Below are 17,329 nucleotides of genomic sequence, written 5' to 3'. Positions count from 1 at the left end.
GCTCTAGTAGGCCTGTAGTTATAAGACTAAAATGGAGCATAATAAGCAACATCGAGAGTCTCTGTCCAGGGCACTTGTTAACTTCCTTCCATGACTTCTCAATGTCTTAATTGCCATGTGAACTATCATGGACTCTATTAACATCTCACACTTTTGGTCTTGTCTGTGGTCAGCAGATTACTGGCCCCACAAAAATGTTCATACTGTAATTTCCAGAACTTGAGAATAAGCTGTTATATGGCAAATGGGGCTTTGCAGGTGTAGTTAAGGTTACAGATCTTAAAATAGGGAGATCATCCTGGATTATCCAGATGGCCCTCTCTAATCACATGTGCCCATAAAAGCAGAGAACTTTCTCTAGCTGGAGTCAGAGAGATACAGCAGAAGGAAAACTCAGAGAGAATGGGCGCATAAGCAAAATTAGACAAGATTCACTATTTCTGGCTCTGAGATATAGGAACCTATGTGCAGGACCAGATAGAGGCCTCTAGGAGCTCACAGGACTTGTGAGAAGGGTTGTGGCAGCCTATAGGAGCAAAGACTGTATCCTGGCTGACAACCAGCAAGTAAATAACAACCTCAGTTCTGCAACTACAAAGAGCAGAACTCGATCAACAACCCGAATGAGCTTAGAAGTGGATTACGCAGAGCCGCCAGTAAGAAACGCACCCCACATTCCAGCTGCCTTTCCCACCTTTCCTGTGCTTTCTTCCTTTTCCCAAGCACTCCAGGCCCTATTGTCCTCCCACACCATTACATTTGCAGCACTTGCTAAAATGCCCCACTCCCCTCGCTGACAAAGCCCTCCTCATCTGTAATTTCAACTTCTCTGTCTTTATCTTTGGTTCTCCCAGACTGCTTTAATCACATCCCTGTTAAGTTATTCAATCAGTATTAACTGAGCACCTACGTTGTGCCTGACAGTCTGCTAAGCATGTATTGGTGAATAAAACAGATGTTGTGCGTGCCTTTCTTATGAAGAAAATGTATGGCTTGCAAGATGAAGAATAATGAGATGAGGCCATGAAACAACTCATATAGGTTTGTGTGGCATTTGTCTAGTTGTGTATATTTTATGTCTTTACATGCATTTCTCTTAAACAAGCCATTGAGCTCTGCAAAATACAGAACAATGTGTTACGCATCATCTGATGAAGGGCATTCTCCTCAACACAGGGCTGGGGTAAACAAAGGAAGTAAATAACTTGTGGTCCATATCATAGACCAGACTTATTCAAGTAATAGTTAGAAAGCCAAAAAATTGGAAACCCAGCAAAAAAAGAATCTGCTTTTCCTGAGAAACAAGTTGTATAGCTGAGTACTCAATGGGGCACTAGGCATGCTCACTGAGGAGCTATTCCTCTTAACAAAAAACTCAACACGAAGAGATCTCTGCTCTGTGTCCCAAAGTGTTTCCAGTACTAGGAGCAAGCAACAGTAGGAAAAACAGAAAGGATCAAAGGAAAATAAAAAATTTTGGAAAGTGAATACTAATATACATATTTCTGTTTAGTACTCACGGTCATGTATGTCCAGGTTTGCCTCAAACTATGTTAGCATCATAGGCAAACTGAGGCCTGACTTAGGTTCATACCTTAGGTCGATACACCCTCACGGCAAGTCTATTCCTTGATGATGTTTTGCTGGTAAATCTGTTTTTATGAACGCTGTCTGACAGAAACAATTTAGTGTATTGTTTTATGACAGTTTTCCTTTACTTTTTCCTAGCATTTCTTTCTTATTTTGGGTAAAAATATCAATGGTTATTATCTTTGTATATACTTTTACATTTCCTCTATTTTTAATTACAGGTAAAATGTTTAAAATTGAAGAGAGGTAAAATCTCTTGAAAAATTAATTTGAAAATATTAAATTCTCACAAGAGTTCAAACATAGTACCCACACTTCTTCAATGATTCATTCCTCAACTGAATTTAATCTGACTTCCTTTGAAAGGTTCTCCCTAAGTTTGCCAATGATCTCCATATTTTAACTCCAATGGGACTTTGTCAGTTCTCGTCTTCATTTTCCTCTACACACTGTTCAACAACTCCTTCCACTGGCTTCTAAGATATTAAACCCTCCTGGTTTCTTTCCTGCTTCTTTGACTATTAGTTTTCTTGCTGAAGCTTCCTCTCATATCTTGCTATTAAATGTAGGTTTTTCCATGGGCTCAGTTCCATCTATATTTCTCTCATCCTTCTACATTCTCTCTCGAGAAATGAGACTCTCTTTGGAAATATTACTTATATAAAACTACCTATGTCAACAAAACTTAGTTGTTTGCCCAAGAAAAATTAAGGCTGTTTGCTTTGGAAAATTCCCATACATTAATTTATGGGAGATAACGAACCGCTCACCTGTACAAATAACTTGCTTATCAACAATAGTATACTTATCAGGAATCTCTTCAAGACTCTCACTTCTCTGTGTCCTAAACCATTATATCATAAACTTTGCTCACTTCTGATCAGGATCCCTGGCTTGAAAGATGCCTTTAACCACTGGAGCTCAGCATCTAAACCCCTAAAAATATTCCACCTCTATCTTCTCCTTCTGATACACTGCTAAGGCTTCATCAAGGTAGTGTTCTCTCTTTCTGCAATAAATGCTTTGCTTCATTAACAGATTGTCTGTCAACCTTTTAAGATGTTGACCACTCACTGGTGACTTTCTCCAGACCCATCATTTAGATTGCTACCAATTTTCTGGTTTCAGTTTTTATCTGTCCCCAAAATGTATCTCTGATCTGTCGTTTTCTTTCCATTTCCACCAATACCACCTTTGAACAAACCATCATCATCTGTCACCTAAACCAGTGCACAATCTATTGTCTTCATTCCATCTATTCAGTTCTTTAAACCTTGAAACATCTTAATCTTGACCAGTGATTAAGAAAATAATGACTCCTAGGAGTAATAGATACTTATTTCTAGTTCAGAAACTCAGCTTCTATTGCAATAGTTGTTTTCATTACTCATTAAAAATAATTAAAAACAAGTATACATTTTTAAATTTATATGATACCATTTTTAATAAAAATATTTTATCCACACATCTACGTCTATCTATTCTATCATCGCTTTACCCATAGAGAGTGAATCACGTTCACTTAATGTTAATGATTTTTTTTTCAGAGTGGTGGAATTTTTAAGCTCACTTAGTATTTTTTTACATATGTGTTATTCTTTATAAAGAAATTGTATAATATTTTTAAAAGTCAAGTTCATTACTCTAAAAAATTTAGCATACGACACCAAAATAATTTTTGAAATATGGTCTATTATTATTGAATCCTGATATATGAAGAGGACAGATTAATCATATTAAGTTAATCAGATAAAAAGAATCTACAAGCATTGTAAAGTTATTTTTGACACCTGTGGTGATAATAAACATTAGACTGTTACACACATAAATATTTCAAACCTTTAAATTGGTGTCCATTTGTATTCAGTTTATACTCAAAGATACTCTTCATTTTCAGCATGCACAAGTTGTCTTTATCATATTTTTAAATTGGTTCTCCTTTATTCCTAGAGAACTCCTTCCCGAAGCCTTTTCTCCTTGGTTCCAATTTGTGTTGTTGTTACTGTCTGTCATCGAGACACTAACATTCACCATCACACCATCTCAGAATCCCCCTCAATGATATCTTGGGTTGGATGCTCTGTTGCTCAGATCTCATTTCTTCTTTTTTCCTGGTGTATCATCTATTATTAGCAAGTAACTTCCTTGTGAAGTGGAAAAAAATTTTTCAATGTCCTTGGAGAACAAAGGATGTGTGTGTTTTTGATTTTTAAATCTTGACAATTGATGCCTATTTTAGCTAGATATAAGCTTTCCATTACAAATGTTTTTCTCTAAGAATTTTAAAAGGAATTGCCCAATTGTTCCTAGCATTCAAAGTTGTAGGAAAAAGGTTAATGACAGTGTTTCTCGCTTATTTGTAAATGACACGTCTTTCTATTCCAAATCCCAGAAACTTTTAGTATCATAACTCTATCCTTTGGTATAATAAAAAATCTGAAATAATATATCTAGATATTATCCCAATGTAAAGATTATGTTTTAAGAATACTAAGAAAAAAAGTCTTGTTCTTTTGAATAGATGAGCTACTAAATAATGAGTCAAAGAAACAGTGGATCTACTTTCTCTGGCAGATGAAAGTGCATTGAGGATGAAGAGCCGCCCGCTCAGCACTGGACACTGACATGGCTTGAGCCAGCGCTGGCCTCAGCCCAGCTAACACCATGACGAGTTTCTTCAAAGATGCCCTTGGCATTTGGCAAAGTGAGTGAAACGCTTTGGATTGAGATGGGTTAAAATGCACTAAAGATCTAAACCAGAACTGTCTAACAGAAATAAAACATGGGCCACATAGGTAATTTTAAGTATTCTAGTAACAACACTTAAAAAAGTAAAAAGAAACAGGTGAAATTAATAATACATTTTATTTAAACAAACATGTCCAAAATGCTATCACTTCAACATGCAAGAAATATGAAAACAAGATTATTAATGAAATACTTATATTCCTTCTGTTTTTATACTAAGTATTGAAATCCAAGGTGTATTTTATACTTAAAGCACAGCTTAGTTCACACTAGCCACATTTCAAGTGCCTGATAGCCACATCTGTTGGTCAGTACAGATCTAGACAAATAACCATGTCTAAAATGGAGAACGTAGCTTTCTTTACTATAATCTGCCCGCATCATTTTTAGACTACACATAGATATTACTTCCTCTGAAGAGTTTCACTTTGTAGTTAAAATGACAACAAAAAAGAAGAGGATGAAGGGAATGGAGGAGGAGGAAGAGGAGGGACTTTGCTGTGGTTCTCTACCTATACTGGAGTTTGTCTGGTTTCCATCCTTGCAGTGTTTTTCCCTGCAAACTTGACCCCTGGGAGACTTTGTCTACACCATTGACTTAAATAAAAATCTGTGTGTTTTTGAGCATAGAACCTAGTAGATAATCAATAAAAATTTTATTGAATTTAGTTACTTATGTGTTCCTTAATTTATCTCTTACTAAGAGGAGTGAAAATGTAGCTCATGAATGTTTGACTGTAGTTTTGCTTTGGGTGGGGGGTGTAGGGCAGGATTGGCTCTAATCTACTCTTCCATCAAGCCCAGTTGCTATTTCCACACTGTGTAGGAGGCATCTAAAGTGAATCTAGATAATTAAGCTTATAAGAAAATTAAATGTATTGGAACCCCTCTTGAGTGACCTGAGAAAAGCCCGTAGAACAGCAGTTCTCAAACTGTGGTCCCAGACCAGCCCCATCAGTGTCTCTGGGGAACTTGTTAGAAATGTACCTCAGACCTTCAGAACGACAAACTCCAAGGTGCGGGGCCACAGCACACGGTTTGACCAGCTGTCCAGGTGACTCTGCTGGGCACTCTTGTTTGGGAACCACAGCCACAGAGCTCAGCGCAGACTCTTTCTTTTATTGTTTTATTTTACCTTGGGTTTGAAAACAGCAGTTATTAATTTGGGTTACTTGGAAAGTAGCAATGTACGATATGTGATAAATTTCCTTTGGGTCTCAGAATTAGTGAAAGCTTTGCCCTTGACAAAAACTACTATATTTCATTTTCATGATGAAATTGAGAATTTCATCAATTCTGTTGCTGACAAACTCAGAACTAAAAGTGAGGTTTAGTAACTAACAGCCCCTTTCGGAATAGAAGGATAAATAAATTAACTTCAGCCATTAGGTAAGTATTACCTCTGCATAGATTATAAAAGCTGAAGAAAATTTGTAACATATCCAAAAATTTTCCCCATTGTGTCCAAACTCATCAGATTCTATAGTTCACTTACTTCATTGAGGTTTAAATACTGGCCTGACAAAGAGCACAGAACAATAATCATTTGAATTAACTTGATTTAAAACACTAAAATCTGAGTGATACACTGTGCTTATTTTCCTTGCACTGGCCTCATCCTTTCACTCAGTAACATAGTATGCTTTATAGTATTCTTATCAAAAATGCATAATTTTAATGGATGAAATGGAATTTGTGTCTGTTATTAAAAAAGTAATTACAAAGGAGCCAAGCACAACAGCAAGCATGCTAAGCCCAACCTCTACAAACTTCGTATAGTTTTGTCCAGGGCCATCAGGAAGATTTGAGGATGGTTAAAATACAGAAATAAGGCAGAGATAAAAGGACTGTTCCCTGGAGTACTGTATTTATCCAGGTTTTATAAGCCAAAACTCCATATTGATATTCAGCAGCCAGAGTAAATAAATTTAATTGTAGGGCACGAGGGGGAAACTGAATCACTCTTTGCTTACTGTGTTAATTACCATCACCTGTGAAAATCCTTTTGCAACAGTGGTGTAGCCAAAAATGATTGGACTCTACAGTAAATGTTGCTCAGAGAGTCTCTTTAGCTGAGCCAATGAGGAAAAGACCAGAGAAGGAATGTTCTCTAATACAAGGGCTACCTTAATGGTACAGTGATCTCTATGTGACTTTTAACTTTGGGTTCCTTCCCCCACTGGTACAGCAGATTTGAGAGTTGAGGAATTATTAGAAAAACATAGGGTAAAGGGAATGCAATGGAGGACAGCAGTGAATCTATGAAATCTGATAAGTATTATACATTTTCTCAAATAACAAAGGGTAACAGCAATAACCAACACCATCGGTAAACAACAAGAGTATCAATGGCATTTTACACAGCTTCTATTGATATCCTAATGTAATGCTATGTACTCTTGTTCCCTGGAAACTTTTCAAAATCTTCCTTCTGTGCGGTTTCTACAAGGTGCTTATACACGCATTTTCCTTTGCTGTTAATCAAAGTCCTGCCAAGAAATTTTTGTTCATGTCCAGTCCTCCTTCCAAGTGCTCATTTTCCATCTAATTCTGTGGCTGAGAGGTTATATTCCTGCATCCTGGGTTATATTGTGGTACCAGGGATATGATTGCCCAGTGTTTCAATGAAAAATGTTTGGGAATACTCTATTTAACTGAACTATTTGGCATAGCTAAGAAGGGTGCCTTGATAATGCATATTATTAAATAGCAGCTGATTTAATTGTGATTGGTCTCAGGAGATAAATTAACATTAGATATTTTTCTCAACTTAACCACAAGGAAAAGATAAAAAAAAAAAAAAAACACTAAGACCTGTTCACAGAATCTCTGCACTTTTTTCTGGAGGATTGGGGTTGCTAAGCACATGCATTTGATGAATAGCAAATACGTTGTCACTAAATAGGGATTATTTTTCCTGGAAAAAGTCCCTTCCCCAAGTAAAATGTGTCATCATTTATTAGTACAATGAACCACCTGGAGTCATGATATATGTTAGGGAATAGTATGGAGAACACATTTGGGAAATAAATCATGCAATTTGCAACAACATGGATAGAGCTGGAGGGCATTATGCTAAGTGAAATAAGCCAGACACAGAAGGACAAATATTGCATGATACCATTTACATGAGATCTAAAATAGACAAACTCATAGAACCACAGAATAGACCTGTAGTCACCAGGGGCTGGGGGGAGAGGGAAATGGGGACCTGTTGGTCAAAGGATATAAAGTTTCAGTTATGCAAGATGAGCAAGTTCTGGAGATCTACTGCGTAACACAGGACCTATAATGAACAATAACTGTACTGTATTGAATACTTAAAAACTTGTTGTGAAGGTAGATTTTATGTTTTTAAGTGTTATTACCACAAAAGAAAACAATTTTAAAAACAAAAAAATGAACTAAAATAAAAGGGGTGGGGGAACTTTTGGATGTGTTGGATATGTTTATGGCATAGATTGTGGTGATGGTTTCACGGATGTATACTTAGCTCCAAACTCATCAAGTTGTATACATTAAATATGTACAGCTTTCTATATGTCAATCATACCTCAATAAAGTATTTTTTTTAAAAAAACACATCTGAAGTAAAGCCCCCAAATAGATCTTCTTAGAGGATGTTGTTCGGCTTATATTTCCTCACACTCTTTCATTTCTGTGACCATTCTGTTCCCTCTTTTTATCATTTCAAATGCTTGCAAGTGTCATAAAGATGCCAAGTATTAAGACTGTGCTGCTTGCATTTCTTAATTTGGGTTTCTAGCTTCAGAATCTTCATATTTTCCTGTGTCTTGGGTCCACTCTATTTAACCTTTTTTCCAGCTCCAACTCAGTAAGCAGCTAATTTCCAAGGTTTAGATATCACCCACATACCGTCAAGTTACTTATAAGGATCCACTATGTCTCAACAAGCTCATCTGTTTCATTCAAAACAATCAACATCTGCCATTTTTGTCTTATGTTCTCAACCTCTCATTTTCTGGCCCACATCTTGGGGACAGTCTTTCGTTGGAAACTCCCTCTCATCTCTAATTTTCCTGATTTTTAGTAGAAGCATCTGCTAGAAGATTCAGACACCAGTCATTTTTAAGAAACCAGTCAATTTGCAATACAATTACCATGTATTTAAAAATAGACTAAAATTTAATTCCATCAACATAAAACAAAAGAAAAACAGATTTCTTCACTTGATATTACCTATGAATTTATAGAGTTTGGTAAAAATGTTCACTACATAGATAGTCCTCAACAGATCTCTCAGGACTTTGGAAGATGTTGTTAAAAATCTCAAGACTTCTAAGAGTGAAAATGAGAAATTTTCATAAATAATAGCAGTTTCTTAAATTTCTGTCATTTTTACAGCCCTTGTGGTACCTCTACATACATTGCACTGTATAATTCCCACAAGAAACCTATAAGTGTTACTCTGACCTTTCAAAAAAGAAATGTGGAACACCAAGGAGCTAGCTGGCTTGTCCAGGGTTCACAACTAGCTATGTCCTAATATAGTGGTAAAAAATAGGAAGGATGGGTGAGCATTTTGTTCCTGGGGAATCCCACTTAATTAGTATACAGAAGTTCACACCGCTGGTAAACACTTTAATGTCTACGACGACAATTTGTGCACCTTCCTGCCCATAGCCATACCTAGGTGCTCAATAACTCCTGCTTAATTTAGCAAGATATTAGAACTTCAAAAATGAGTCAAAACAAGCATTAAAATGAGGACAACTGCTTCAAAAAGTAATCGTTTAGGTTGCAAATTATTTTTAGCGACGCAGCAATTATTCTCAAGACTTAAGAAATGTGTTTTGGTAATTTGTGATGTACTTTTTTAAATAACCCTACTGCATTTGTTAGAAGGTTTAAATCTTGTAAACAAGCAAAATTTTTTCACAGCCAAGTCTCATGAATAAGATTTTTGACAAAGGTAGATAATGACATTTAGGGTTAAAAACAAAGAAAGTGTTTACAGTAATGAAATGGCCTTTCTTGCATGGTTTATTAATATGTTCTAAGACCATTTTCCAAGAAAGTTATTAAGATGTCCTGAGCCATGGCTGTATGACCCTTTAGTTATTTAGTTCCTAAAATAATTTTTTCAATGAATTCTTTCAAATATCATTATTCTTTGAGTGCAATTTGGAAATATATATAAATATGTCTATGCCCTTTGAATTGGCATTTTTGTTCTCAATTGGAATTTTTTGTAACAAAATAGAAATACTGCACACAAAGTTTATGTACAAGGATGCTCATCATGGCATAGTTTATAAAATCTAAAAATAATGATGCAACTTAAATATCTGTATGGGGATTAATTAAATAAATGACACATAATAAGGAAAAAATGAAATTATAAGGCAAATGGTCATTAAAATTTTTGCTGTCATTTTATTAAAATGGAAAAAGTTTATGATATGATATTAAGTAAAAAAATCAGAATGTAAATGTATTTGGTACTTAATATCAGAATTAAATAATGACAATGAAAATATATCGAAATTTTAAGCATGGTAGCAGCTGAGTTTTAGTATTGTGGATGACTTAAACTTTCTTTTGAAAACTGTAATCATCTACATCAACATGACGTAGCCATGAAGTCTAAGAACTGGGACCACCCATGTCAACACGACTTTGTTATTTATCCCAGGAAGCCATTACAAACGAAAGACCGTAAACCAATAACTGACTTCAATGTTTGCTTCAGAAAATCCCTTCAGAACGACTTACCTGAGACAACAGTCCGCTCACCTGGGCAAACAGCTCAATTACCCAACCACATTGACTTATCAAGATTCCCTCCAAGACCCTCACTCACTTTGTCCACCAACCCTAAACTATTGTACCTCAAACTTTGACCAATCCAGTTTCCCTTCTTGAAAGACATGTCCTAATCCACTTGAGCCCAAATGTCAAAGCCCTATAAATACCCTGCCTGACTTCCTCTTCTGTGACACTGCTAAGACTACAGTCCATTCTAATAAATAGCTTTGCTTTATTAACAGGCCATAAGCTGATATTTCCAAAAATCAACAACTGGTGTTATTCATCACATTTCTATATTAAAGATGTATTATTCTATTAGGTTCTATTAGGTAAGGTTTTATTTTTCTGGGCTAGATCTTGCCAGTTGAAGAACCATTATCTGGTATAGAAAAAGAGTGAGTTAAACTATGTAAATCTTATAATGCCTAGTGATTTTTGGATGCTTCAAGTATTCCGAGCATCATTCTCAGCACTTTACATACATTTAATGTCATTTTACATGACTTTACATGTCATTTAATCTTCACAACTGCCCCATGAGATCAGCACTTTTTACCCCCATGGTGCCCCGGGTCACACAACTGTGCTCAGCAGAGCTGGGGTCAGAGCCCAGGCAGTGAGGCCCCAGAACCCACAATGATCACCACTATGCCATACTGCTGCTCATATAGAGACATTATATTTTTCTAGAAAGAACCAAGGCAAAGAAGATTAGGATAGGTTGAGAGGATTGACAGTATTGGACTGAAGGACTCCAGCTGTTTTTAAAATATCTTCAGAGAATCCAGCGGAGAATGGTTTCTCTTAGACTTTCTTTTCCTGTTTCCTGCAGACTCTCTCACAGACTACACTATTTAAGTCTTCAGACTTATTTTCCTTAAACACTGCATCCAATGTTCATTTTTATCTAAATATTTCTATTCAAAATGGAAAACTTCCACAATGTGATTGGATGAGAATCTTTTTAAAGTCCTAGGAGTGGGATCTCCATTTGTGTAGGATGCTTTGTTGTGGCTATTGTAGGACACCCTGGCTATAGTCACAGACACACGATACAGATAAAATCTTATTGTTTTACTCTGGGACAAGATGATGCCTACACACACACACACACACACACACACGCACACCCCTTTTGTCCAGCTTGAGTATATAAACAATCGAGTGTATAAACTGAAGCTATGTGCATGTGTAGGAGTTACACAAATCCCAGTGGGTTTTATAATGTGCTAGACTAGACCTAATTATTCAGCAGGAAAAGTGAATGTCATCTTTTCAACCCAAGTCACATTTATCTACCTTCCTTGCTGAAATGTAATTTATATATATTGGAGCTAAGAATGTGGTTACCAACTTAAATTAAACCAGCTGCCGAAGGATCTTTGACAACAGCAAAGTGGGAGTTTGAAAACCAGCCCCTTTTCCTGAATACCATATTTCCCAACAACTGCCTTGGTCCCTTGAATATCATGAGTTGGAAAGGGGGTCTTTTTAGCAGGGACATGGAGATTTTTATAAAATTTTTTGGAATAACTTCTGCAAGAGATATAGTAAATGAAAGATGTTAGCCTGTGATCTTTACATATCACTCAGTGCCAATTAGTAGCAGCTGAGCCACGTATATCTCTAGCTGTGAATATAAAGTCTTTATTAATCCCATTCCTTACTCTAGGACTTACTCTAGTACGAAGTCTCCTTAGTTGAGAGAGGTTGGACCACACTGCAGAGCAAATATTGATGATTAATCAGCATTTTCTCTATAAAGCCTCTCTGGAGACCTTGTTTGAAATAGCACCTATTAATAGAAAGACTATCATTTACACATGGAGCCTGATCAAAGACACTGTGTCCCTAGGACTCCACTCTGGAAAATTTAGTGCATTCCCGAGTCTAACTATAGAGGATTCAAAGTAGGACTTGAAACTAGGATTTAGAAATATAGCTACTTCCACATTGACCCAGTTAGTATTCTTTCTTATTCACTTCCCATCTTGTCACCAAAAATATTCATGGACATTGCCAGAGCAATGGCACAGAAAAACACTTGTATATTTACCTTCAGACCTTTTCATCCAAAAGCTCCATTGAAGTGTGTATATGATGGAGATATTTAAATAGGAAAATTTAACAAAATTCTTTTATGTCAAAGTAAAATTTATTTTCTGAAAGACTTCTAGATCAATAGAATAAATTCCCTGTAAAAGATCTATTTTTTAGCTCAGATTTTAAAAGGCACATTCTGCCAGATGGATTGCATTCTGTTGATCTTGAAGTGTGTGTGATAAACACGAGAATTTTTCAGATCCAGCTATTATCACAAAATGATCAAGCACAAGGGGGATCTGTAAACAATAACATCCACTGGGCAATAAAGGCAGCAGAAGATGGGACACTTAAGACAGATGATATGGGAGCTGAGAATGATGTGGGTTTTTTTATATTGGCAGGTAGTTGGGTGGGGTATATTGTCCTCATCTAATACTTTCAAAAACATGTAATTTTTCTGATCAGTATGGCTCTTTTCAGAAGAGTACAAAGAACATATTTCCTTCTCAACAAACATTTATCAAAATGGTCAGAAGATTCTTGAATTACTGCTCTCAGTTTAAACCATTAAGTACTTTCCCAACATTGGTAATGTATTCTGAATCTTAGTTATCAATATATGTAGCAGTAGAAATGTCATAGGGATAATCCAAATTTATGCTGTAAAAAGATTTGTATCACTGGGAAAGTAACATCTAAAACACCAAAAGCACATTAGAACTTATTGTAAGGCAAGTGTTCACTCATTTTTCTTTCCAGATGCAGTTGGTTGTCACAGGTATATAAAGCCTTTGAAAATAACCCAGAATAATTTGTTTATCCACTTCATAAAATTATATATCTATACCTATATCTCCAAGTTTGAGAAGATGAATTTAAAGTGAGATATTCAGCAACATTCAGCTATGAAGTCCACCAAAATTAATTATATTTATTAGGTGTGGGGTTCAATTACTTTTGATTATGGAGACATCATAAAGTTCCAGACTTTGGGCTTGTGATATTTATAGACAGCTTCAGCTCACTTGCTCAGAGAAAAAGAAAAATCCACCCACATTTTTGAGGATGTAGTGACTTTTAAACTCTGTCTTTTAACTTGTGGCTTTTACCTTTCTCCCTCTTCAAGCAAACTATCTTTTTTTTTTTTTTTTGTGAGGAAGATCAGCCCTGAGCTAACATCCATGCTAATCCTCCTCTTTTTGCCAAGGAAGACTGGCTCTGAGCTAACATCTATTGCCAATCCTCCTCCTTCCCCTCCCCCCCCAAAGCCCCAGTAGATAGTTGTATGTCATAGTTGCACATCCTTCTAGTTGCTGTATGTGGGACGCGGCCTCAGCATGGCCGGAGAAGCGGTGCATCCGTGCGCGCCCAGGATCCGAACCCGGGCCACCAGCAGCGGAGCGCACGCACTTAACCGCTAAGCCACAGGGCCAGCCCGAAGCAAACTATCTTTGATGAAATGAATGTACTAATTTGTTAAATTTTATTTGGTAACATATATGTTAAGGTTCAAAATACGTTGGGCAGATTTCTTTTTGTTTATTAAAAAATCATTTAATTTCAGCTATCACTCTCAAAAGATGGCAATAAGATTATTAGAGAATGAATAAATGGTATCAGTTGGGGAAATAAACATAAAAGGCAAAAGCTAAAATGTGAAAATAAGCAGCTTGGTTCCTTTTGTTTTTATGGTGCAAAAATGGCTATCAAAATCAGCTTGATGAGCTGTCAGCCAAGGACTGCAGATGCTCACACTGGTAGCTACACAGTCAAGAACATTCAGGCTTCAGCACATCTCACTCCCGGGGGCTTGGCAGGGACGCAGGCTGTCAGCAGCTCAAAAGCCATCCAGACATGTGAGTTAAGTCTAATGACCTGTTTTAGAAACAGTAGGTGACATTTTTCTCTCCTCAGTCTCCTGCTCTCTACCACCAACTACTCTAGAATTGAATGAGAATGTTGAGGTTCCACTGACTTAATGAGGTGCCACTGTATGATTTTTACTCCGTTACAATGACAGTTTTGGAGATTTCTTGCTTTTTTTTTTGGTCTCTGATCATACTTCCTTTTGTCATTAAGTGGCCATTGTGATCCATGGTGTAAAGTGATAGAGAATGCTGTCAAGAAGCAAAATCATAGTCATCACATGGTTTGGACTAGAGACAGCTGCTATTTTTTGATGTACAACAGTACTGGATACTGTTTCCTTCAAAATGCTGGAAATTATGAAGGAGTCAGTGAATTGCAACCCAAGTGAAGAATAACAAGCAATTCCTTCTATTTTAACCCTAATATGACAAGTTCAAATGAAAGTATCTAGATCTACACTCTAAGAAACTGGATAAAAACTTAAGACCAAATTCACAGCTAATTGTAAAATTCAACTTTTGGAAATATCAACATTTGGTTTAATACAGATTTAATTTGTGTTAAATATTTCACCTTAGACTCTCTGTTTCAAGTACATCTGGCTCCAACCAATAGTGAATTTGATCTTAGTCTCCCTCGCTTTTTCTTTTCCTCAACAATCTAATGAGCTAGTCAAATTCTTAATCTGATGTCAAAGGAACACTTTCAAAATTTCCATTTAATCTGTGTCTTTCTCCACACTCTAAACTAGAGACTCTGCATTTTATTTTATGATACTAATAGACTAATCGGAGTGAGTCACTTTGTAATTATTTTTTATTTGCTGATGTTAGTGAAATACACACTGTCCATAACTATTAGGAAATGTGCCATTTGCATAGAGGGAAGCCCAACCACATTGACATCCATGGGACTATAGAGGAATACAAATTTCTGTTTGCCAGAAGAAAGCTTTAACTGTTCATCCTTCCAACTTGCCAGAGTCTAAAATGGAAATATCTACAAGGAATCAACCAATTTCTCTGCATAGTTTTTCTTTTAAGCCCCAACATTCCAGAAATAGGATCTTTTTTCACCCCACAGTTGAGGTATAACATGGGCAGTGCCTGTTCTCACAAAGTTCTTGTGATCGTTTAATAAGAACCTGATTATAAAGTACCTCCTATCATGTGTAGCACCTGGTAGGCAATCAAAAAACATCAGCTATTATTGTCTATTAAATGTTTAAATTATGCCTTTCCTTCAAAGAAACTGTGTGTTTCATGAAATGTTTGTTAGGTGAAGATTATTAATATACAGAAAAGCTTTACTTTTTTTGAAATTGCTGAAAATTCATGCAGTCGTAAAGCACACCAAGATAAACCATATGATGTCTCTAAAAGATCTGATTTAATAAAAGTCATCACTGGCATGAAGCTTTGCAGAAGCAGCAACTTGATTTCCATGCGTTATCACTGCAGCTGGTTTGCAATTGGCAAAGCCTACTGCAGTGATGCACCACATAATGACATTTCAGTCAACGACAGACCACATAAAGGACGGTGGTCCCATAAGATTAGTACCATAAAGCCTAGGTATGTAGTAGGCTATACCACCTAGTTTTGTGTAAGTACACTCTATGATGTTCACACAATGACAAAATCACCTAATGACACATTTCTCAGAGCTTATCTCGTCGTTAAACAAAGCCCTGCAGCGTCTCCCAGTAATGCAGGTATGTATATTTTATCAAATATGTTGTTAACTGATTTTTTAACTTGTTTTATTCTGAAATATATATTAGAATGTCGCCTCATAATGGAAGTACTTATCTTTCTCTTTCTTCCTAAACGAATGTAGGGATTGAGATCAGCTTTCCCGTGTGGCAGGACTGAGAAGGAAAACATTTTTTCCATCAAAAATTTGAGGCTGAAATTTTTGTTTCTGTGAACTTTTAACTTCAAAATCTTCTAGGTGTCAAAATCTTTGCTTCCAAAACAAACATTTTTCCTTTGAAAAAAGATATTTGTCTTAAAATAGTGTAGTATTTTACCCAAAACAGTGTAAATATTTTTATTTTTTGTGAAGATATACTTTTATTTGATGTGGATTATGTGTTTGTGTTTGTGTGTGTCTTTAATCAGCTTACTTGAAATAAGAGTTGACTTGCCCTAAACATATAGATATTTGAAAACAGATTTTTCTAGTATGCCACAAAGGCACAAAATATTTTGTAAACAATTTTGAAGAATGAGGTGTAGGTTCACTTTAATTATCTCACATCATCACCTAGAAATGATTATGGGTGTGGCCATGAATTCTGTATTCCAGTTTTCTTGGGAGGAGGAAAGTTTATTTAGTTCTTCTTACTATCAATTATATATACCAAATTTATAATTGTTACTTTAATTCCTTATCAAATTAATTCATATACACACTTTTGCACTCAAGTAGCACTACAAGATTTATTACTAAAAACAGCATCACTCATCCTACCACTTCTAATCTTTGATTTCCACTATCCAAAGACGATCATTTTTAATTTAGTTAGAAGCATTCACCCACATTCTACGTAACATAGATTTACACCGTATCTGGGTAACATAGTTCTAGGTTTTCTAGTTCTTGCTTTTCCTTTATAGTCCTTATCTCATCATCAAACACACAACTGTGCCTGCTGTCCCTCCTCTGATCTCACCAACGAGGTGATGTAAGAGTTTGTTTAAATCAATGGTCACTGTCCACACTGTTAGAACACTCTTGTGACTTATGGAATTCCTTGTTCGTGTTATTCCTCTGATCATGTCCCTCTCCCTAACTATTCTGTTCCCTCTTCCTGAAGTTTCTTTTAGTCTGTTGCTGGACAGACTGAATCCTCGAATTATGTCATCATTATCCTGCTATTTTAAATCACTTTGGCTTTTTGTTTTACTTTCTGGTGATTTTTTTTCCCCCTAGTTTGTCCCCTAGCTCTCCTTCATATGTTCTATCTCTTGGACTTTTTAGATTTGTTTTTCTTAATTTGTTACAGATTCACTGGTCCATTCATTCAGTAAATATTGATTGAGCCCCTCCTATGTATAAACACTCTTCTAGTCCTGGGCTACTTCAGTGAAGAAAATGCACAATAACCCCTGCCCCCAGCTGAACTTACATTCTAGAGGAAGGGACAGAACAAAGACTACAGAAAGGACATCACATATTAAGTGACAAGTCCTAAGAAAAATAAAAGCAGAGAAAAAGAAAATGAAGCCTCCGGAGTGGGGAAAGTTTGGAATTTCAGTCAGGGAGGGGAGGAGAGACAGGCTTAACTGGGAAGTGATGC

Source organism: Ceratotherium simum, chromosome 37 (genome assembly GCF_057802395.1).
Source record: "Ceratotherium simum simum isolate JZ-2026a chromosome 37, ASM5780239v1, whole genome shotgun sequence".
Classification (NCBI taxonomy): Eukaryota; Metazoa; Chordata; class Mammalia; order Perissodactyla; family Rhinocerotidae; genus Ceratotherium; species Ceratotherium simum.
This window is presented reverse-complemented; position numbering follows the sequence as displayed.